This window comes from Rana temporaria, chromosome 1 (genome assembly GCF_905171775.1).
Source record: "Rana temporaria chromosome 1, aRanTem1.1, whole genome shotgun sequence".
In the NCBI taxonomy this organism is placed as follows: Eukaryota; Metazoa; Chordata; class Amphibia; order Anura; family Ranidae; genus Rana; species Rana temporaria.
The window spans coordinates 306981579-307007262 of record NC_053489.1 but is presented as its reverse complement, the minus strand read 5'-3'; the positions used below and the strand labels follow the sequence as shown (position 1 = coordinate 307007262).

General features: G+C 41.3%; 1 protein-coding gene across 1 annotated transcript in view; it reads right to left on the bottom strand.

Moving 5' to 3' along the window:
- LINGO2 (leucine rich repeat and Ig domain containing 2) overlaps positions 1–25684 on the bottom strand; it is a 2187995-nt gene that overhangs the window by 1390496 nt on the left and 771815 nt on the right. Inside the window, exon 4 of the mRNA XM_040358558.1 lies at positions 6057–6097. The gene's annotated coding sequence lies outside the window, so the exon portion shown is untranslated. The remainder of the gene's footprint in view (positions 1–6056; positions 6098–25684) is intronic.

Below are 25684 nucleotides of genomic sequence, written 5' to 3'. Positions count from 1 at the left end.
ATGAACAAAAGATCAGTAATTTCTCAAGTGAGGCCACACCCCCTACAGTTAGAACACACACAGGGAACATACTTAACCCCTTCCCCGCCCCCTAGTGTTAACCCCTTCACTGCCAGTGGCATTTTTATAGTAATCTAATGCATTTTTATAGCACTGATCACTATAAAAATGCCAATGGTCCCAAAAATGTCAAAAGTGTCTGAAGTGTCCGCCATAATGTCGCAGTACTGAAAAAAATGCTGATCGCCGCAATTACTAATAAAACAAAATATTAATAAAAATGCCATAAAAATACCCCCTATTTTGTAAACGCTATAACTTTTGCGCAAACCAATCAATAAACGCTTATTGTGATTTTTTTTTACGAAAAATATGTAGAAGAATACGTATCGGCCTAAGCTGAGGAAAAAAAATATTTTTATATGTTTTTGGGGGATATTTATTATAGCAAAAAGTAAAAAATATTCATTTTTTTCAAAATTGTTGCTCTATTTTTGTTTATAGTGCAAAAACTAAAAACCGCAGAGGTGATCAAATACCTCCAAAATAAAGCTCTATTTGTGGGGAAAAAAGGACGCCAATTTTGTTTGGGAGCCACGTCACACGACCGCGCAATTGTCAGTTAAAGCGATGCAGTGCCGAATCGCAAAAAGTGCTCTGGTCTTTGGGCAGCAATATGGTCCGGGGCTTAAGTGGTTAATGCACTTTAAAGGTGTTTCGCAGGGGATGGTTATATATACAGTATTGCATTATTTTAAATAGTATTGTGCTGTAATTTGTTTGCATACAATATCTATTCTTTGGGATATTTGCACAGCAACTATTGGGTTGTTTTGTTGGGGGTTGGCTTTGATTGAGGGATAGGTCATAAGTTCTATGTTTATATACCCCCAGCATGTTTACCAAGCTCCACTATCCCACCTGAGACTGACATGTTTGACATGGCAGCTGTTGCCAGGTAGAGGGTAGGAAGATCATTAAATAACCATTCGCTGATCTCACAACATGCACAACTGACCTATTAAGGGTAGTTCAAATGGTGAGATGAGCTGCTAAAGGTGGTGCAGCACATTGTGGGCCGGATTCAGATAGATTTGTCTATCTATCTGCCGGCGTAACGTATCTCCAGGAAGCACAATAATAATTCAAATCCTCAGTGTAGCCACCAACAAAACATGAACTGGAACATACAGAGAGATAAAATGATATCTAAGAGCTTCCGCTGGGTTCAAATGACTTTTAATTCAGTAAAAACGAAATACAGGCTACTCACACATTAGCTGATTCAAATAGGCATGGGAAAAAATAAGCATGGCATCACAGCTTCTTTTCACGTCGCTCGCTTTGGTCCCATACAACTCTATGATGCTGTGATGCCATGCTTATTTTTTTCCCATGCCTACTGTTCTTTCTGCCTGTAAACTGGAGATTGTCCATAGCAACCAAAAAGTGTCGAGAAAGGAAGGGGTTAAAACTGCGCCATAGCACCCAGACTCATTAATTAAAAAGTCAATTGGAATAAAATCAGGATTTGGAAAAGGAAAGTCTATAAAATTTTCCAGGGATTCCACGATACTGGTGTATGGGATAGTGGATCCTACCCAGATGATCCACAATTGTTCGTGTGTAGCCAAGTTACCAGAGTCATGAGCTGCTTACCAGATCATAGATTTAAAACAGCGGTCGACTGTGACCCAGCCGCGGCCTTTGAGGAAAGCAGGGGGGGGGGAAGCCCACTTCCTGGATATGTCGATCTCTCCCCTGACACACAGAGCTGTAAGTGACGGTCCACCGTGATAAACAGCACTCAAAATGTGAAATCCCACCACCGGTAATAGGAGCAGCTTACCAGAGCTTCAATCTTAAACCACAGTCGGCTGTGACCCAGCCGCGGCCTTTGGGGAGATCCCACTCCCTAGATGGAAGCACCACTTGCACCCTCGATATTATAGAATGATGTCACCGCACAAAAAAGGGAAACAGCAGACATAGCATAATTCCGTGGGATAGGGTATTTAATAAAACCATAAAACAATAAAAGGTTTACTCACATTCGGAGAAAAACACAAGGAGCATTCAAATTTGCCGGCCGGCGAGTATCAGAGCAATGCCCGTATACCAAACGTGATGACGTCACCGCACGTCCTCCCAGACGCGTTTCGTCATTGGACGTTATCAATGGGATAGGGCGTTGCGGTGCGTCATCCCATTTATAGGCTCAGAACCCGCCCTGGGGTGTGAGCAACTGTACAGCAGACGCCATCTTGGTCATGGGCAAACATGCCCATACTAGACTAACCTCTACCTTAACCCACTTAGATGGATGAACAAATACGTGAGCGGTGTTACACTTAGTAAAAAGAGAACAATTAAACCTAACTTAAAAAATATATATGTAGGCAGTTGGCTGCGATCGGGCACTCTCGCACCAAACCCCTAAGCAGTGATGAGATCAAAATTACAAGCCCACGCTATGCGCCGTGGCAATACCTATATCTGCATATAGGAATACAGTGCCATCTAATGGTGGCTTCACGAAAGTGCACCAAAATTTCAAATAAACGAAAAAACGAGTGAAAAGGAATTTCTTAAGGAAATCCTCATAAGCATCAATCCACAATGAAGCTCACAGGAGACCGATAGCTGCCGAACTCCGGGCCCACCGTGGAGAGATTATTAAAGTGCATTGTGATATATAGTGTATAAATCAATGAACAAGTATTAATGAGTGCCAAAAATATCTCTTAAGTGAATAACAAATACCTTTGGAAAGGATTGGACTACAAAATTAATGGAACACCTATAGTCCTCCTAATCAAAATATGTGACATTATAAAAATATGCATAACAATATATTTATATTATGCTTTATAAAAGTGAATGCAAAAACGCATGTGTCAAAAATGGACATGTGTAAATAAATAATCATAAAAATAGAAAAGAGGAAAAAGTGTTTTTAGAAAATGACGTCCGTACAGAAGGAAAATAAACTTCAAATATTAAAAAGGGAATCCAGGTTGATGGGAGGTGTGACACCACCTCCCACTAAAGAGTTTCAACCAGATCAATATTCCTAATTAATAGAAATTCTGAAAAACCCTGTGTTGAGAAATAATACTATTGGCCCTGTACTAGTCCCATGAAAATATAGACAGGCGTCTGCTGGGGGTCTCACACACCCCACCGTGGGTTTAACAACTTAAACAGTGTGCATTCGACTATATACATAGATCAATAGACAGACAGCAATTGGACAGTAAACAACATCTGGGAGAGCCTAACGGGAATTCAAACTACGCGTTGTTAATGAAAGCGTTAACGTCTGTCTCTATGTTCAGACCGTAGGGGGCGTATGTCTTAAGCCGGTATATCCAGCTCATTTCCATCTTTGAGATGGACCTGACCAGATGGCTCCCCCTCCAATGGGGTTTGTATTTGTCTATTCCTAGGAATAATGTATTCGCTGGGTTTTTATCGTGTTTAAGCAGGTAATGCTTCGAAACAGAATGGTTTCTAAATCCGCTTAAGATGTTAGTTATGTGTTCATTAAGCCGGATTTGGAGACTCCGCTTGGTACGGCCCACATATTGTAGGCCGCAAGGGCACTGCAATAAGTAGACGACCCCCGTGGAAGCACAAGTTATACATGGTTTAATGGTGTGCTCCTGACCTGTAGCCGTAGAGTTAAAGGTGGTGGTGCGTCTCTGTGAACAGGAATTGAGAGTACAGACTCTACATTTCCTGCATTTATAATAGCCCGTAAGTTGTTCAAAGAATCCCATACCTCCGGTAGGGGGATTAAGGACATTGGGGGCTAATTGGGACCTTAGTGATTGGGCCCCTCTAAAGATAACTCTAGGTTTAGCTGGAAGAACTTCCTTTAGTACATTGTCATTGAGCGCCAAATGCCAATGTTTGCTAATGAGTTGTTTAATATTTTTATGTTGGACTGAAAAGTTTGTGATAAAAGGCACGTCCTTAGGGAAACCGTCCCCCTGTACACCAACCTTATCAGTCAAGAGATTAGCTCTATTCATGTTTAAAACCCCTTCTCTAGCCTCCAGTAACGAATCCAGGGGGTAACCTTTCTCCAAGAATCTCCTCGTTAGGACCTCAGCTTGATTTGTAAAGTCAGCAATGTGACTACAGTTTCGCCTAAGTCTGAGATATTGACTCTTTGGTACTCCTGCTATCCAAGGTTTATAATGGCAGCTGTCGGTGGGTATAAATGCATTCCTATCCGTCTCTTTAAAATAGGTAGATGTTACAAACCCATCACCCTCTATTCTAATAGATAGGTCAAGGTAATGTACTTCGGACTGGCTAGCCTCGAACTTAAGCAGTATGCCCCTATCATTCTGGTTAAGCGAAGCTATGAAGGACAATAAGTCCTCATGCCCACCAGCCCATAGGAGGAGGATGTCATCGATATACCTAGCCCAAAGAGCAATCTGAGGTACATTATTATCTAAGATGACATCCTCCTCCCATTTGGCCATAAATAAGTTAGCCAGGCTGGGGGCGTATTTGGCCCCCATGGCTACACCAGTATCCTGCCTGTAAAACTTCCCCTCGAACCAAAAATAATTCGAGGCCGCAGCGAATTTTAACAGGGACATGATGAAGTGGACCTGTTTCTCCTGTAGGCCCGAATCACGTTCCAGATAGTACTGTACCGCCTCAAACCCCAAATGATGTGGAATGATGGTATACAGGGATGTCACATCAATCGTGACCATCCACAGGTCTCTAGTTGGAACGAGGTTGGAGAGCCGGTTAATAATGTGTTTTGAATCCCTTATATAGGAGGGGATCTGTTTTACCAAAGGTTGCAAATAAAAGTCTATATATCTGCCCACCCGGGACGTGATGGAATCTATCCCACTCACAATGGGGCGTCCCGGGGGGCAGATCGGGTCCTTATGTAACTTGGGCAAATAATAAATGGTTGGGGTCCGTGGGGCTTTAGGTATCAGATGTAGTCTCTCCTTGGGAGTCAGAATACCCTCGTAGAGACCTCTGTCTATCAACAGTTTAAGGTTCTTAATATACAAGGCTCGGGGATCACTCGGTAATTCAGTATAGGTGTTAGTGTCATCCACTATATTATGAAGTTCCCGTAGATAGTCAACCTTGTCTAAGACTACAATACCACCGCCTTTGTCAGCTGGCCTTATAATAAGATTTTTATTCCTACATAAAGCATCCAGGCCCTCTTGCAGGGATTTATTTAATCTGGCCTTTTTGACCTCCATAATGTCAAGATCCCTGATAAGCACGTCCCTAAAGACTTTTAAGGATGGTGCCAGGGACCCTGGGGGATTGAAAAGGGAAGCGTTGGCTAGTCCCGAGTGAACATATTGACTAGTCGCTGTGTTGTTACTTTGTGTGATACCCAACATGTACCTTTTTATGTTTAGTTTTCGCACAAATTTGTGTATATCCATAAAGGTATGGAATTTGTCAAGATTGGTAGGGGGGACGAACTTGAGGCCTTTATCAAGAATCGACTTCTCAGAATCGTTCAAGACTACAGAACTCAAGTTAAAAATCCCCCTCCCTGCTATGTTCTTGCTCGCTTTAGCTGATCTGCTCCTCCTGTCCCTTTACATCAAAAGTGGTTTTAGACCAGCTAGAAAACAGTGATAATAAATGAGAATCACTTGCAGAATTGAGCGATAGCGATTTGTGGGGAAATTCGTCATCAAACAATAAAAGTAATGACAGCGATAATTCTGCAACTGAGCAAATTTCAGTGTTTTTGATTTGATTACATTATTGAATATGTTTTATTATAATTACATTATTATTTGTTATAATTAATTATAGTAATTTATTATATTATAATTTATGATTTTGTTTTTCAAACTTTATCATACCCAAGATGTCTACTAGACTCTGGTTTGGACAGATTTAAGTGAGTTATTCCTAACAATTACAGGCCTACAATTCCATGCAAAATAATTGTACCGCTTTCAGCACCTAAAATCTGAAATAATCATACCGCCAGGGAGGTTAAATACAACTTATGTCTGATTTATATGGAAATTGCTTACCCTTCCAAGAGGTTTTAGAATGTAGAAACAAGCAGGAGTTCCTGGAAAACATTACACAAACAAATAGAAAACATAAATTTGCAATACATGTAGAAAAAGCCTTATATATTTCTTACCACTAAAATGCACCAAAAGGTGAGTATATAAAGAGTCTCCACACTATTAAATATTTTATAATGCCATTTTTACTTTGCTGTTTTCAACTTGACTTCATCTTAGGGGTAGCAGGTTAGCTCTTGTTTGTTGGTGAACATCTGTGTTGTACTAAGGTCCATTTGGAAAGATTTCAGCCAGCGCACAAGAAAATAAACTAGACATAATATATTTTTTGGGAGGCTAAGCAGTTGTTTGCTGGGCTGAGACATCCATTCATATTACGTTACTTCATCTTTTCCAACAAAACACGCTGGGTTGATTTATTAAGGGCAAATAGGCTGTTAAACTTACTTGGTAAGTTGCACTTTGCAAGAGAACTTGCCCAAGAACTTAGTGAATGTGGTGAAACTCTGCTGACTTTTATAATTCAATCATGTGCAAGCAAACTTGATGTTATTTTTTATTTTCCTTGCACGTGGTTTGGAATTATTTGCAAAGTGAAACTTCAACACAATCACTGATCTCTGGACAAACTTCCTTGCAAAGTGAACAGTCTATTTGCTTTTACTAAATCAACCCACTGACTCGATTTACATTGATTTCTACCAGGAGGTAAAGCTGGGCCTTACAGAAAAGGTGAGTTTAACCAGTAACTAGCATTTCATGTTGTGTCCTTTCCTTTTTTACTATACAATGTAGCCATTCTACTCTATCTTCAATTTACTCTAGTGTAAACTTAATGAAAATGTAGTAAGATAAATACAGTAATATAAGCTGTCAACAAAAATTTCCTTAAATAACCATTAGTGCTTTCATTTGTCATTACCATTATTTTTATTGAACAAACAGTTTTGTGCTGCCATATGAGATTTCTGTTGCCAGTAAACAATTATACATATTTCATTTCAGTCATGGACATTAATGAACTGTAATGAATCCATTGAGCTTGCAGGTTTTATTGTAGGAAAATAAAACATAATTTATTAAAATTATTATTTTAATGTTTATTTTCGAAACAATAAATTCCTAACTGCGCTGATATCAATTATGAAAAAATGGCAATGACAGCTCTGTAAAAAATTGTAAACAGTATATAATATAATATTACTGTAACATTAAAATACTTTATTGCAATTGAAATAGTTATAAAACACAATAAAAAAAAATGGAATGCTTTATAATATAATAGCACATATTCTTAAAGTTTAATTCTATCTTTGTCAAAAGGCCCTACCCTCAGCTCAAAGGAAAATACTTCCAACAACAGTGTGATTACATAGCACCACTCTTTGTATCATTCTCTGTATCATTTGGGATGAAGTGTTTATAAAAGGGTGAAGAGGACCTGTGATGTCACTGGACAGGACTGAAGACACCTGAAAAAAGACATATCTATATATAGATGGTCCAAGGGTTGTCCAAAGGGGGTGTAAAAACATAAGGAGGGGCAAGTCTGGAGTTTGGTCTTAAAAGTAGTAAACAAATTAAAAGGAATGGCGATGGAAAAGAAAGAATAAGAAACAGAAAGAATCTAAGAATCTAAAAAAATATATAAAAATAGGAAGTCAATAATTTATAAAAGGGATTAAGGGGAAATAAGGAAGACAATAGTTAAGGTGATACTAAAGGAATAAAAAAAATAAAAAATGAGCCCCGATCCTTCTCTCCTCTTCCTTGTCGGTGCTCTGGGCTCTTCCCCCCTGCACTCATGCATGCTCACTCCCGAACCCTGCTTTCTCAAAGACTGTGACTGGATGTGACTGCTGTGTCTGAGCAAATATGGAGGGAGAGAGTTGGGAAAGCAGCTGCTCTTGTGCACATCACTGGATTGAGATTAGGCTCAGGTAAGTATAATGGGGGGGCTGCACACAGAAGGGTTTTTGCCTTTATACATAGAATGCATGAAGGAAAAACACCTTCAGCTTTTAGAACCAAATACAGTTTAACCACTTGACCACTGGGCACGTAAACCCCCTTAATAACCAGACCAATTTTCAGCTTTCGGTGCTCTCACAATTTGAATGACAATTACTCAGTCATACAACACTGTACCCAAATGAAATTTTCGTCCTTTTTTTCACACAAATAGAGCTTTCTTTTGGTGGTATTTAATCACCGTTGGGTTTTTTATTTTTTGCGCTATAAGAGAAAAAAGACTGAAAATTCTGTAAAAAAAATAATTTTTCTTTGTTTCTGTTATAAAATTTGGCAAATTTAGTATTTTTTCTTCATTCTTTTGCATAAATGTGAAAGATGAAGTTACGCCGAGTAAATAGATACCCAACATGTCACCCTTCAAAATTGAAGGAAACAAAAGAGGAAAAACGGAGGGCGCACCGACCTAGTGTGATACTGTTTGGTGGATTTTATTAAATCAATAAAAACAAATCATAATACTCACAAAGGGAGTGTTAAAAACAGGCCTTGAATCACAATGCAGCAAAGAACCAACACCATCGGCATAGCACGATATTGTTTCGATCCGTGACCGTGGCTAGGGCTGACGCGTTTCAGGGGAGAACCCCTTTCCTCAGAGCTAAAAGGTCTGCAGTGCTTCCTCACCCTCAGGGTGAGGAAGCACTGCAGACCTTTTAGCTCTGAGGAAAGGGGTTCTCCCCTGAAACGCGTCAGCCCTAGCCACGGTCACGGATCGAAACAATATCGTGCTATGCCGATGGTGTTGGTTCTTTGCTGCATTGTGATTCAAGGCCTGTTTTTAACACTCCCTTTGTGAGTATTATGATTTGTTTTTATTGATTTAATAAAATCCACCAAACAGTATCACACTAGGTCGGTGCGCCCTCCGTTTTTCCTCTTTTGTTTCCTTTAGTTTTGTGAATTCCAGCGATTCAGAGGAGGGCTGCAAGACTTTGGAAGATACCTTTTAATTGAGTTGCTATTGAGTATCACCTTTTTCTTGAAAAATCTTTCCAAAGAATACCGGAGCGCAGGAGATTTGTTTTTGTACCCTTCAAAATTGCACACGCTCGTGGAATGGCGCCAAACTTCGCTACTTAAAAATCCCCATAGACGACGTTGCAGGGTATTGTGGGGTATTGCAGAGTATTGTGGGGTATTGCAGAGTATTGTGGGGTATTGCAGGGTATTGCGGGGTATTGCGGGGTATTGCGGAGTATTGCGGAGTATTGCGGGGTATTGTGGGGTATTGTGGGGTATTGTGGGGTATTGCAGAGTATTGCGGAGTATTGCGGGGTACTGCGGAGTATTGCGGAGTATTGTGGAGTATTGCAGAGTATGGGGGCATTGCAGAGTATGGGGGCATTGCAGAGTATTTTGGGGTATTGCAGAGTATGGGGGCATTGCAGAGTATGGGGGCATTGCAGAGTATGGGGGTATTGCAGAGTATGGGGGCATTGCAGAGTATGGGGACATTGCAGAGTATTGAACAGGGAGGGATGGATGGCTGGATCTGTGACTGCATGTGTCACAGATCCAGCCCGCAGCAGCAGCAGCAGCTGCTGCTGCTTCCGCTCTCTCCCCTCTCCTCTCTCACACTGTACCGTTCGGTACAGAGAGGAGAGGGAGGAACCGGCGTCATCACATGACGCCGGTTTGTTTACTAGTGATCGCTCCGTCATTGGACGGAGCGATCACGTGGTAAACCGCCGCTATCAGCGGCGATTTACCGCGATCCGTGATCAGCCGGGTCCGGAGGACCCGGCGGTCACGGAGACTCCTGTGTGCGCGCCCCACATGGCATAGAAGCCTAACTACACGAGATATAGTTTGCAAACATTTGCTCATCAGCCAGCACATACCACTACACATGCATGGGCAGTGCTGTTTAAACCTGAGCATTGCACAGGATCATTGCTGAATGATTTTTCAGTATTTTCTCCTGTGTTCCTGATCCTGAAACTTAGGTCTCTTTCACATGGACGGATAGAATGGTGCTTTTAGCTGTGGATTCTCCAGTTATCTACAGCAGCTAAATGCACACAATGTTTTCCCAAGGCCCCATTCACATACTGCGTTTAGCTGCGGTTTTCGTTACGTGCGGTTTGGTGCAGATAGAAAAAATAGATTTGACTGCGTCCAGGAATGATGCTATGTGCTATCTGCACATAACTGCAGGTAATCACAGTAGACTGTGTCAGCTGCGGATAGCAGCGTGAACAAAATAAAAAAATAACAGGAAGCACATCAAAATAAAAACGGTTGCTTTGGGATGACAATAATGACCAACCGCATCTAATGCATGTAAACGCAGCTAATTGCAGTGTACAAATGCAGCGATCGCTGTGCCTGGAGTCTTGAATTTCAAAAGAAAGAAACATGCTTTTAACTGCGGCAGAACAGCCGTCCACGTGAAATGGTCCTTTTCTGAGTTTGTTATTGACCCTGCTTTTACCTGAGAAAATGTGTACTCTTAGCGCTCACAATGTAAAGTCCCAAACACATGCACTCTAAAGCCCCATGCACACTATCAGTTTTCCTGCAGGTTTTTCTCTTCAGGTTTACCAAAACCATCTAATATGAGGTCAAACCTTAATGCCGCATACACACCATCACTTTATGTGATGAAAAAAAACGACACTTTCTGTGAAGTAAAAAATGACGTTTTTGAAGCTTCAATTTTCAAAGACGAAGTTGCCTACACACTATCGTTTTTCTCACAATGTTCTTGCAAAGTGAGGTTACGTTCCACCACGTTTTACCATTGAAGTAGCTTCTGGGCATGCGTGGATGAAAAAACGTCTTACAAAACGACGTTTTTTGCTACACACGGTCAATTTCTGTGAAGTAAAAAGTGCACTTTTGAAAAATGACACATAAAATTGAAGCATGCTTCAATTTTTTTTGGTCGTTTTTTACAAGACATAAAACGACGTTTTCCCCCACACACAGTCAATTAAAGTGACGTTTTTAAAAACGTCATTTTTTTTCATCACATAAAGTGATGGTGTGTACGCGGCATTAGAGTTTCAATTTGTATGCAATCAGGCAGGCCCTTGCACTACATGGTTTTGGTAAACCTAAAGAGAAAAACCTGCAGGGAAACTGATGGTGTGTATGGGGCTTTAGGCTTCACAACGATACAGTTTGCAATTTTGCAGCAATAAAACACACTACATGCTTTTCTGCAGATTCTCTATTGAAGTCTATTGAACCAAAAATGCAAAAAAAGCACAATTTTGCAGAAAAAATGTTCCATAGCAACCTATGTTAAAAAAATGTCCTGTGTTTCAGCAAAAAGCAAAAAGCATGAAAAGATGCATTGGTGTAAATAGAGCCTAAATACCAGTGGCATACCTACAGGGGGAGCGGGGGGCGGTCTTCCCCAGGGTGCCACACATTTGGGGGTTTCAGGATGGCTATCAGAACTGGGACAAGGCAGTGGCGGGTGCAGGAGGTGCTCTGTAGCTGTGCTGGCTATCTGTGTTTGTGCGAGTCGGCAGCTTCTGTTGCTCGGTGTCATTGAGCTCACATTGAGCTCTATACTGACACTTCTGGTTGCTTCATGTATGTGTGCCCCTCATGTGTGCTGCCAGTGAAATCAAGACCTGGGACAAGGAAGACCACCTTAAAAGTGGGGGCTGTGAGTACAAGGGAGTAGGCTGTTTGTGTACAGGGGCAGAGTTGTGTGTGTATACAGATGTGTGTGTGGGGGCTGCTAAGTGTGTACAGGTGTGAGGGGGCAGCTACGTGTGTACAGGTGTGAGGGGGCAGCTGAGTGTGTACAGGTGTGTGGTGGGGGGGCAGCTGAGTGTGTACATGTGTGGGGGCCAGCTGAGTGTGTACAAGTGTGAGGGGGCAGATGAGTGTGTACAGGTGTGAGGGGGCAGCTGAGTGTATAGAGATGTGAGGGGGCAGCTGAGTGTGTACAGGTGTGAGGAGGTGAGGCAGCTGAGTGTCTACAGATGTGGGGGCAGCTGAGTGTGTACAGGTGTGAGTGGGCAGATGAGTGTGTACAGGTGTGAGGGGGCAGCTAAGTCTGTACAGGTGTGAGAGGGGAAGCTAAGTGTGTACAGGTATGGGGGGCAGCTGAATGTGTACAGGTGTTAGGGAGGGTAGCTGAGTGTGTACAGGTGTGATAGGGGCATCTGAGTGTGTAGAGGTTGGAGGGGGAATCTGAATGTGTACAGGTGTGAGGGGGGCATATAAGTGTGTACAGGTATGAGGGGGCAGCTGAGTGTGTACAGGTGTGAGGGGTAGCAGCTGAGTGCATACAGGAATAAGGGGGCTGAGTGCGTACAGGCATGATGATCCTCCCCTGGTGCCAAATGCTCTAGGTACACCCCTGCTAAATACTGATAAAAAGGGGAAAAACTACTTGTCCCAGGAAATGCTGGTCCAAAGTGAATGAAACCACAAGAGGAAGATGTGAGGCAATGATTGTGTAAGGTAAACAGCTGTGCAAAATCCAGGATGGATGGATAGATGAATGAGTGATGAGTTGGATCAGACAGGTCTGCATCTGGGACACATCAAGAAGAATCTCTAAATGGATGGAAAATGATGGGATGGATGGATGATGGGGTGGATAAGCGAAACCCAGATTCCGTAGCTCAGGCAAAATAGAGCAGGAGGATCTACAGTAGTGTATGGAGAGCATACATTGTCAAAGCACAGGAGTGAATCTATCATAACATTTATTAAAAACAAATATAGCACACTTAGATAAAAGCAAGAGAAGTGTTGCTGGATCGTGGAGGGAACTCAATGTCAAATGGGTAAAAGCCAGAGTCTACAGAATGGCAGCAGCTGTCAGAGACCTGGTAGCTGGACCCGCCGGGAGATGGAAACAGCGGTGGCATCAACAGCCATCCTCCGCGATCTTGGCAGGTATGGGAACGTGAAGAGGGCATGTACAACCTGTTTTGGAGGCAACACCTCATTTTTCAAATATTAAAAAGAAATTACCATTGTCTGCCTATCTCCATTACTGACCTCTGCTTGGGTATCTGACCAAAATTCTGCCCATCAATTTTGTACCTCACTGTCTGAAAGTTGCTGAGCTCTGCTTGTTCCTGGCTTTGATACTGCCTAAGATTTTAAGCCTTCTTACTCAGATGTTACCTGCACCTGGCTTATGAATTCACTCCATTTACAACAAAATTACCACCAGCTGCACCCCTGTTTATTTAATACGAGCACTCCCAAGTTTCAGTCTTCAGTGTCTCAACCTTGGTACTTGTGCACTTCAATCATCCCTGCAGACCCTGTTTTAACTTCCAGGGGTTCTCAGACAGGAACTGTGCAAAGGACCACCCTTGTCATCTCAGGCTCTGAATATGGGTACATAGCACAATATTTTGCAATATTTCAATAGGAGAAAAGTTACATCACTCAACAGTTTGTTTTATGCTTGTAGTACCCAATTTAATAACTTATGTAGCTGTTAGGAAAGTGTTTCACTCTCCTTGTTGCTTTTCTTTTTCCTATATTATGGAGAAAGAGATCCCCAAGAGGTGGGTTGGAATATTTAAAACTTCAAGATGGGCATAAAAAGATCCAGGAACTAAGCAATTATGTCTCACTGATGGAGTCTCCAAATATATAAAAGCCAGGAACTCATTATTAAACTCAAGTATGACTGAAAAATCTAACTTGGTAAAACTAAATATTTAAAGGGGTTGTAAATGTACAATTTGTTTTCCTAAATAGCTTCCTTTACCTTAGTGCAGTCCTCCTTCACTTACCTCATCCTTCGATTTTCTGAGAAATCCTCACTTCCTGTTCTTCTGTCTGTAACTCCACACAGTAATGCAAGGATTTCTACCTGGTGTGGAGTGTCGTGCTCTCCCCCTCCCCTGGAATACAGGAGAGTCAGGACGCTTACTAACACACAGCTCCTTTCTCTATCTGCAACATAGAGAGCGTCCTGACACTCCTGTAGTCCAAGGGAGGGGGCGAGCACGACAATAAACACCAGGGAGAAAGCCTCGCATTACTGTGTGTAGTTGCAGACAGAAGAACAGGAAGTGAGGGTTTTTCAGAAGAAATAAAGACATTTAAAAGCAAAATCGAAGGATGAGGTAAGTGAAGGAGGACTGCACTAATATAAAGGAAGCTATTTAGGAAAAACAAAACTGTACCTTTACAACCCCTTTAAGTTGGCCCAAGAGCACGGGAGTTGGTTACATCATTATTTTTGTAAACATTTAATGAAATGAAGGGCAGCATAGAACATTTTGAACTGAACATACTGGCCCGGATTCAGATAGGAGAGCGGATCTTTAAGTGGGCGTAACGTATGTCATTTACGTTACGCCGCCGCAAGTTTTTCAGGCAAGTGCTTTATTCACAAAGCACTTGCCTGTAAAGTTGAGGTGGCGTAACGTAAATCACCCGGCAGAATTCAAATTCGGCGGGTAGGGGGCGTGTATCATTTAAATCAAGCGCGTCCCCGCGCCGAACGAACTGCGCATGCGCCGGCCGCGACTGAATTCCAGTGCGCATGCTCCAAATGACGTCGGCAAATTGTCATGCTTTCGACGTGAACGTAAATTACGTCCAGCCGTATTCGCAAACGACTTACGCAAACAACGTAAACATTTCAAATTTCGTTGCGGGAACGACGGCCATACTTAACATTAGCTACGCCTCATATAGCAGGGGTAACTATACGCTGGAAAAAGCCGAACGCAAACGACGTAAAAAAAAAACGCCGGGCGGTCGTTCGTTTCTGAATCAACGTAAATAGTAATTTGCATATTCCTCGCGTAAACAAACGGAAGCGCCACCTAGTGGCCAGCGTGAAATTGAAGCCTAAGATACGACGGTGTAAGACTTACACACTTACACTTGTCGGATCTTAGGGATATATATGCGCAATTGATTCTATGAATCAGGCACATAGATACGACGACCAGACTCAGAGATACGACGGCGTATCAGGAGATACGCCGTCGTATCTCCTATCTGAATCCAGGCCACTGTTTTCTATTTATTACAGACTGGAGGTCAAAAATGCTAAATATGCAGTGTACAGTGTTTGTGATTATTCAGTGATAGTCAAAGAAATTATGTTATCAGCCCTAAAGGCAAAAAGATGTGAAACCCTCACTTAGATGTGCCATTTATAAATATACAAAAAAAATTTGGTATGTTTAGCAAGATACTATATTGTTTTCCATTTATATTTAAGTGTCAGCAAAGAAACTCAATTTTTGTACAACCAATTTTTGCTTCACATTTAATCACTGCGGGGGAAATATAAGCTTAGACTTAAAAATATGTCCACCTTGACAGCGGCTTACTGAATAGGAATTTTATGGTGGCTGTGTTTTCTGCGAAGTGTAGAAAATGTTCTAGCCTTTGATTCCACAGAATAATTATCAATGTGCATCGGTGAGTACAAGTCAAAGCTTTCCATTTGGCATATCACTTGACTGTAATTATTAATCTTGTTAAGTATCTCAGCCTGCAAAGACAGGTGTCAAAGTAAATCCTCACAATAAGAATTTATGGTCATGATTACTGAATCTTCACCATTATAAAGGCGCTGCTTGACAGCAATCATCTGGCCTGGTATAAAGTAGTATCATATATCAAGAGCATCCATTAATCAATGACATTCATTAGAAACTTACTGATGTTTTTATACCAAACCCCACAATGTGCTAAAATACAGAGAACTGATAGTCAAAAGTGTGTGTGTGTGTGTGTGTGTGTGTGTGTGTGCAGACATAGAACAACTTATGTCAGTATGTTTAAGATAAGCTCGTAGCCATTCTTTGGACATACATGCATTATCTGTCACCAAAAATAGTTTAACCCCCCCTTTGTGCTAGCCACACACAAATATGCAGCATCTTGGCGCCTAGTATGAGAGGATGCATATTTGTGTAATTTCTGTCAATAGCATGCGCCCTGTGCGCTCCCAGTACAGTTACCAGTGCCTAACCGAAAGCTTTCTGATCATGTGACCGCCATGACAGTGCCCCTTTGCTTATGTGGCCAGGCATTCCCTGTCACATGGACAGCTGTTAGAAATGCAGCAGGTGCCTGAACCTGTTTCTTCATTCGGAATCATTGATAATACAAAGCTGTCATATATAGAGGTGGTAAAAAAAAAAAAAAACTTTGGTCCATCCCTACTCTCCACAGCATTGAGTGGAAAGTCCACAGAAAGTGATGAATCTGGGACAGATAAGTATATAACTGACAGATGGCTGGAGGCAGGGGAAGCTTTGTTTACATGAGATAGAGCGTGCTCTAAGGCCGCATTCACACTGTAAAGCGGCGTATTTCGGCGTATTTTGCCGCTACAAATTGCGGCTTATTTAACCCGCGATGTGCCGCGACAAAACGGGTCTTTTTTTTTTTTTTTTGACAACACATTGTTGTCTATGGCCGAACGCCAATGCCGCCTGAAAAAAAGGGTCCGGGACTTTTTTTCAGGCGGCAGGCGTACGGCGTTTCGGCGTTCGGCGTGAGATGTGAACCATCTCCATAGACACCAATGTGAAATCTCCCCTCCAGCGGCACGAGCGTCTGGCGTCTGGCGTGAAAACGCCTAGATGTGAATGGAGCCTAACACTTCAAAGCATATGACTATTGGTCAGTGAGGGTGCTTATCATAATAAAAGACCAGTAGGAAGGCTAAATAAGTCAGATGATGGGACCTAGCTAAACTTTGTCAGTTTAAGTTAAGATCCGCATATAATTCAGTTGCCTATATCTCTAGACTTACTGGTTGTTTTCAATAGTACTCTTCACTGAAGATGAGTTCCAATTAAAGTTCAATGTTATTATCAGCTCAGTTTCAATTACCCAATTTATACTGAAGTCTATCAAAACCCAAACATATTAAATGGTGGTAGGTGGATGTATTCATTTTAAGGCGAATAACATTTTCAGAAATCACAGAAAATACGTCGATCTTGGCAAAAAAGAAAGCAAGCACAACTTACCTTTCCTGGGTATACTACCAGTATCATCAATCCATCATGTAATGGAGATAAACAAAGGCAGATATATTTGATGGTCTGCCTGTGCAACTACCATGGCTCATTCTATAGATACAGTGGGAAAAAAAATTACCTATGAGTGGATAGGAATTGTCCCTTGCACACAACCAATCACAGATCAAGGTAAAGGGTCAATCACAGCAGCCATTTACCATGTAATCAGCTGTGTCCAATCACAACTGATCCCATGTAAACAGATGCTGGTTATCAGCATTTCCTTTCCTCAGAACTGTCACAGTTTTTTCGGGAGCAGTGATTTTAATAATGTTTAACCCCCTTAGCGGTAAACCCGAGCGTGACTCGGGGTGGGTTTTCAATGTTAGGATCAGTATCCCCGAGTCACGCTCGGGGTGGACGTGCAGAGTGTGCAGCAGCGCGGCTTACCTGCTCGCTGAATCCACAGGCAAGTTACTTACCTTGTCCCTGGATCCAGCGATGCCACCCCGCTGTGTGAGCGAGCGGGTCCTCGCTCGATTCACAGTCTCCCCGTGTGCCGCCGATCTCCGTTCCCTGCGACGTTACGACGCACGGGGGCGGAGAACGGCGCCAAATTCAAAAAAGTAAACAAACACTATACATACAGTATACTGTAATCTTATAGATTACAGTACTGTATGTAAAAAATACACACCCCCCTTGTCCCTAGTGGTCTGCCCAGTGCCCTACATGTACTTTTATATAATAAAAACTGTTCTTTCTGCCTACAATCTGTAGATTGTCCAAAAGTGTCCCTTTATGTCAAAAATGGTTTTAGATCAGCTAGAAAACAGCGATAATAAATTATAATCACTTGCAGAATTGTGCGATAGCGATTTGTGGGGAAATTCGTCATAAAAAAAAAAAATAATGACAGCGACAATTCTGCAACTGAGCAGATTTCAGTGATTTTGAGTTGATTACATTATTGAATAATTTTTATTATAATTATATTATTATTTGTTATAATTATTTATAATTATTTATTATATTATAATTTATAATTTTGTTTTTTTTAAAAATGTCATACCCGGGATGCCAACAAGACTCTTTTTTGGTCAGATTTAAGTGAGTTATTCCTAAAAATTACAGGCCTACAGTACAAATCACCAAATTTCCTTGCAAAATAATTGTACCGCTTTTGGTACGTAATTCCAGACAGAATCATACCGCCAGGGAGGTTAAAGTGAAACAATAAAAGTGAAATATTCCTTTAAATTTCGTACCTGGGGGGGGGGGTGTATAGTATGCCTGTGAAGTAGCGCTTTTTTCCCGTGCTTAGAACTGTCCCTGCACAAAAATGTCATTTCTGAAGGAAAAAATTCATTTAAAATCACTCGCGGCTATAATGAATTGTCGGCTCCCGGCAATACAGTGAAAAGTCATTCATAAAAAAAAATTAATGAGGGTCCCCCCAAACTCAATTACCAGGCCCTTCAGGTCTGGTATGGATATTCAGGGGAACCCCACGACAAATAAAAAAAAAAAAAGTGGTGTTTTAGCCAAATATCCATTTCAGACCCTTCAGGTCTGGTATGGATTTTAAGGGGAACTCCACCCCAAATTTAAAAAAAAAATGGCGTGGAGTTCCCCCCAAAAATCCACACCAGACCCTTTATCCAAGCATGCAACCTGGCAGGCTGCAGGGAAAGAGGTGGGGACGAGAGAGTGCCCCCCTCCTGAACTGTACCAGGCCACATGCCCTCAACATTGGGAGGATGCTTTGGGGGTCTGTGACCCCTCAAAGCACCATGTCCCCATGTTGATAGGGACAAGGGCCTCATCCCCACAACCCTTGCCCGGTGGTTGTGGGGGTCTGCGAGCAGGGGGCTTATCAGAATCTGGAAGACCCCTTTAACAAAGGGGATCCCCAGATCCCAGCACCCCTATGTGAATTGGTAATGGGGTACATTGTACCTCTACCATTTCTCAAAGAAAGGGTAACAATTGTAAAAAAAAAACTCAGACACCGTTGGGAAAGTCATTTATTAAAAATAGAAAAATAAAAATAAAATAAAGATTCCAGCGGTGGTAATCCACTCTCGGTCTCCGCTCCAACGCTGTCGGTATCCTGCGATGGGTGATCTCCACTCTGGGGTCTAGCAATGAGAAGATCTCCTCTTTATCCAGGTCCAGGATCCAGCGATGAGATGTCCATCCAGCGCATCACCTGTCTCCAACGGAGACAGCCCGGGAATGACACGGCTTCAGCAGTCACAGCTCTTATGTAGCCCAAGCTTTCCCAGTGACATGGCATGGTCATAGTCCTCATCAACATGGGGACATGGTGCTTTGAGGGGTCACAGACCCCCAAAGAATCCTCACAATGTTGAGGGCATGTGGCCTGGTATGGTTCAGGAGAGGGGGCCCCCCCCTCCCCCCTCTTTTCCTGCGGCCTGCCAGGTTGCATGCTCAGGTAAAGGGTCTGGTGTAGATTTTTGGGGGGAACTCCACGCCATTTTTTTTTATTTGGGGTGGAGTTCCCCTTAAAATCCATACCAGACCTGAAGGGTCTGGAATGGATATTTGGGGGGAACCCCACGTAATTTATTTTTTTAATTTGACGCGGGGTTCCCCTTACTATCCATACCAGACCTGAAGGGCCTGGCAATTGAATTTGGGGGGGACCCCCACGCATTTTTTTTTTTTTATGAATGACTTTTCTCTGTATTGCCGGGAGCCGACAATTCATTATAAATGCAAGTGATTTTAAATGCCTTTTTTTCCTTCAGAAGTGACACTTTGTGCAGGGACAGTTCTAAGCACTTTTATTGTTTCACTTTAAGCATTATTAAAATCACTGCTCCCGAAAAAAAATCAGTTTTTAAAACTTTTTTTGCATTGATACCTGTCCCCTGGGGCAGGATCCAGGTCCCCAAAAACAGGCGAACAGGCAATGTTCGAGTCGAACATGAGTTTGACTCGAACTCGAAGCTCATCCCTAATCAGTACCCATCAGTGGCCCATCAGTGCAGAATATCAGTTCCCATCAGTCCCGTCTTATCAGTGCAACCTCATTGGTGCCTCCTCATCAATGCCCATCAGTGCAGTCTATCAGTGACCATTAGTGCAGCCTCATAAGCGCACATCAGTGAAGAAGAAAAATTACTTATTTGCAAAATGTTATAACTGAAACAAAGAAACGTTTTTTTTTTTTTCATTTGTTTAGCAACATTTTTTAACCACTTCCCGACCTCCTCATGTACATTTACGTCGGCAGAATGGCACGGACAGGCACAATCATGTACCTGTACGTCCTCTGCTAGACGTGGGTGGGGGGTCTGATTGGGACCCCCCCGGTACATGCGGAGGTCGGGTCCGCTCGGGGAGCGATCCGGGACGACGGCGCGGCTATTTGTTTATAGCCGCTCCGTCGCGATCGCTCCCCGGAGCTGAAGAACGGGGAGAGCCGTGTGTAAACACGGCTTCCCCGTGCTTCACTGTGTCGACGCATCGATCGCGTCATCCCCTTTATAGGGGAGACACGATCAATGACGTCATTCCTACAGCCACACACCCCTACACTAGTAAACACATACACAGTGATCCCTAACTCCTACAGCGCCCCCTGTGTTTAACTCCCAAACTGCAACTGTCATTTTTACAATAAACAATGCAATTTAAATGCATTTTTTGCTGTGAAAATGACAATTGTCCCAAAAATGTGTCAAAATTGTCCGAAGTGTCCGCCATAATGTCGCAGTCACGAAAAAAATCGCTGATCGCCGCCATTAGTAGTAAAAAAAAAATTATAAATAAAAATGCAAAAAAACTATCCCCTATTTTGTAAACGCTATAAATTTTGCGCAAACCAACCGATAAACGATTATTGCGATTTTTTTTTACCAAAAATAGGTAGAAAAATACGTATCGGCCTAAACTGAGGAAAAAAAAAATTATATATGTTTTTGGGGTATATTTATTACAGCAAAAAGTAAAAAATATTGCATTTTTTTCAAAATTGTCGCTCTATTTTTGTTTATAGCGCAAAAAATAAAAACCGAAGAGGTGATCAAATACCACCAAAAGAAAGCTCTATTTGTGGGGAAAAAAAGACGCCAATTTTATTTGGGAGCCACGTCGCACGACCGCGCAATTGTCTGTTAAAGCGACGCAGTCCCGAACTGTAAAAACCCCTTGGGTCTTTAGGCAGCATTTTGGTCCGGGGCTTAAGTGGTTAAAACAGTGGTGATTAAATACCACCAAAAGAAAGCTATATCTGTCTTAAATCAAATGCTAAATTTGTTATATGGGTACAGTTTTTCATGACCAAGCAAATTGTCATTAAAAGTGCAACAGCCCTGAAAGCTAAAAATTGGCCTGGTCAGGAAGTGGGTGAAAGTGCCCAGTAGGCAAGTGGTTAATGTCCTCCTAAAGCACAAACTGTGGAGTTCTGATCACATAAGATACAAATATTGTAACTTAACTTGGTGTATGCTTTTTATTTTTGAAAATTTTCTTAAATTTACTTTCATTTCTATAGATGATGAATCAAATTTTGCTGTTTTCTAATGTATACAACCTGAGATCTTAATAGTATTTTGTATTTTCAGCCTTTCCTTCATATGTTTTTGCAGACATTCCACCCACACTGTTGAAGAAATATTAACTTGTATTCATTTAATGCATGTAAATCAAGAACCTTAGGCAGGACAATCCATCCTATAGGACTGACTTCAAAGTACTTTATAAAATATTAAGTGTAGAAAGATGGAAAACATAATGCTCTTAATAGATCATTTAAAGGATCTCTGCTGTCATCCACAGTAGGACACCCTTAAATTCAAGGTAATGCTCAATATCATAGTAGTCCAGTGCTTTGTAAAGCACTTTCCTCTGTAGGTTAATTATTGATGGAAATATGGCAGGTACCAAAATAAATAAAAAAAAAGGTCTCTCATATCAAAGACACAGCAGTCTAAAGTATACCTTTTGATATTAAATACATTTATTCATCACATAAGCCTTATTACAGCACATTCTATTCTCATGATTTGTATTAACTCTGTCAAAAATAAAACCAGTGAGCTGTAAAAGAGTGTCAATGCAATGACTGGCTACGCAAAATAACTTTAGAATCCAGTTTATTTTGGGGTATTAAATTCTCTCAAAATATTGTAAGAAGTCCAAAACAAAGGCGTTTTATGTGAAAAATCCATTATTACTTTTTATTGATTTTTGCTTTTAATACAAAATCCATCAAATAAAAATCACAGTGATGGAGAAACATTATGGGTACAACTTGGATAGTAAATGCTTGTCAGAATTAGTTTTAAATCCCTTAGATTTAGGAGAAAATGGTCATGAGAGAGCTCTCATAGACTTTTATAGGGTTGTGACATGAGCAGCTCCCTCATTGGAATACAGACCTATACAAGTCTACAAAGGCTCATTGTGCATGTGCAGTCAGCAGCCAAAAGGACTTCTGATTAATTGGAGTATACTGTGTAACAGGAAGAAACTTTGTTGAGATAAGCCAGAAGCTGTGGTGGAGGGTGTTAGTGCAGCTTCAAAAGGGTGTGACTTAAAGGAGTTCCATTTAAAGTTACAATTGTACATTAGCCTGAACATACAACACTGCAGGCTAAAAAATTTTTTATCTAGTCATTTAATTTTCTAGTGTTGTTAGGGGGTCAATTTGTCCCAGTTACTATCAATAATAAAATCATTCCCATGTTTTGAAACCATCTGAACTATCTAAAATTAACTGCTTCTAAAACTACATTTAAATCCTAAGTCTAAATTTTGAGAGCCTCCACAGTGGAAGCACATGCATTATAATGGATAGGCAGAGGGAGCACACTTGACACCCAGCATATAGCACAATGGCAGTGAATGTGTCCAGTGTGTCCACTCACCAGTATTATTACAGTACAAACAAATGGCCACTGCCCACACCTATAACTGGCCTTAGCAGTAAGAAGCATATGAAGGGTGACGCATTTCAAACGAAACCAAATAAAATTCCCAGCTCAACTTACTGACCATCCTACAACCAACCAAATTATCCTGTCTAATTGTATGCGTTAAAAACAGTGGTTTAGGGCTCCCTCCAGCCTCACCTGCCCTCTGCTTATCCATTATAATGCATGTGCTTCCACTGTGGAGGCTCTCATAATTCAGAGTTAAGACTGCAGATAATACTTGGGTGCTGTGAAGAGACTGCAGTAGGGATGGGCTGAATGGATCTCTGTTCAGTTCGGACCCGAACTTTCGAACACCGCAAAAGTTTGGACCCGAATAACGAACCCCATTAAAGTCAATGGGACCCTAACGTCAAATATCAAAAGTACCCATTTTGAAGGCTTAAATGCAATCAATATCAATAAAAAATTTTTTTGTGAAAAACATCATTTTTAAATGAGCAGTGATTTTTTTATTTTTAAAGTGAAAGCCTAAAAATGAAAAAAATCCTTCCAATATAGTGCCTGGGGGATCCCCTTAGTCTAGCTGTAAAGTGGCAGATCTGTACAATGTCTAGAATCTGCTGAAGCAATAATTGAATTTATAAAGCCAAAAAAAAATAAAAAATCCTGCAAGCTGCCTTTATTTTGCTTAGCAACAATTGGGGAGCCAATGTGTATGATGATGCCACATTGTAGTGCACTGGGAACAAGATTCGATATTTTTTGGATACATTCTGGTGTCACTTTGACTTTGGATAGAAGTAACGGGTGCATTAAAATTGGTCTTTGGGTGTCGTGTCGCCTTCCCAAGATACAGACATAATCTTGATGAAAGCAAGAAATTGGCTTGCTGTAAAAAATTGCAATGATATGCACCTGTCAGACAGGTACAGAAATATTGGTCTTTGGGTGTCGGTGGTGGCTTCCCACCATAACCCTATAGAGATAATCTTGATGTAAGTAAGAATTTGATTTGCTTTAAACAATTGCAATTGTCAAACAGGTGCTGAAACAATGGTCTTTGGGTGTTAATTGTGCCCATGAAACCTATACCAAAAACATTCTTCCAGGTGAAATGATTGAACACCCTCAAAGCTAGGCAGCCTCGAAGTCGTGCAGAGATTCCACATCACAAAAAGACTTGGTGAGTCAGTGACATTGGCATCAGGGGCTTCATAGCTGGTAATCCAGGACTGATTCATTTTTATAAAAGTCAAACGGTCCACAGAGTCTGTGGACAGACACGTTCTATGATCAGTAATGAAACCTCCTGCAGCACTGAATACCTGTTCTGAAAGCACACTGGATGCAGGGCAGCCCAACAACTCAATAGCATACTGGACAAGTTCTGCCAGTGGTCTATTCTCATGACCCAGTAAGCCAGTGGATCATCAGCTGGAAAGCTCTTCATCTCTGTTTTGGCCCTGGGGTAATCATCCACCATGTGATGCAGACACTGCCGATGGGTTGTGGAAGCTGACAGCTGACTTCCTCCTCCCAGCCATGTACTACTCCCAAGTAGACATGTGCAGTTTTTTAAGTTACGAATACGTTTTCCGTTATTTTTCGTTATTTTCGTTGATTCGGTAACCAACGAATGAACGAACGGCTTAGCTAAAATTATAACGAATAACGATATTTCCCTAGTTAACGAATATGGAAAACAACGAATATACGAAACTGTTAAATGTAAAAAAGCAGAAACAACGAAAGAAAAAATGAACGAAAACACAGAATTAACGAAAACACCGAACACCCCCCATAAAATCATAATTACGAAAAAATAAACGAAAATGCAAACTTACTATTACTAATAGTCGAATAACGAAATGAAAACAACTAAAATGCCGAACAAAGAATAAAATACGAAAATCGAATCTAACGAAAAATAACTTACGAATCTTCGTAAAACGTAAATGAAAACAACGAATTTTAATAAATAAGGTAATTTCAGTTTCGTTTCTCCTAAAATACTTCTGGACATTGACCAATAGCCACTAAGCCCTGTCCCTTCCCCTGAAGAGGTTTGTTCCTTCCCCCAATGAGCTTCTTTCTCATTATCTAGTGGCTCCTTGACCTTGTGTCTTTTTCTAGGCTAGACTGCATTTCATTCCATCCAGAGTCCAGATAGGGTGTCTTTGGGTAGGTTGCACCGGTTTTGTGGATCTTAGAGCTAATTTGTAGTTGTTATAGAGAACTTCTTAAGCATACTCTAGATTCTCATTCCTAGATTTGTAATTGTAAATATCTCTGACATATTTTAGTTTTCTCCTACGTCAGACTGCATTCTAGACAGGGTGTGTGTGGTGTTGGATTTGTGACTCAGTGACTCACTCATTGGTGACACTTAGAAATTATACATTTATACTTATTATGCAGTGCTCACTGATTACTATTCATTTTTTCTCATATTTTCTGCAGTTATTTTTTCCCCTTTTGTGAGACAGTGTAGGACTGTGTTTTATTATCTTGCCTATATATTTTTTTTACTTTAGCATAGCCACCAGTGCCATTATAGTCTAGTACTAGGCCAGCCCAGGCAGCAGCCAGTACTCTACTAAGATATAAATGGTGGTGGTAGAAGTTGATTAGTAGAGCTTTGTTGCATTTTAATCCTGACCAATTGTGTAAGGCCTGATAAATCAACAATCATACTCCGTCCTCAATACCTTTATTTTTCAGAATACATTATCATTTGTATTTTTTTCTGAAA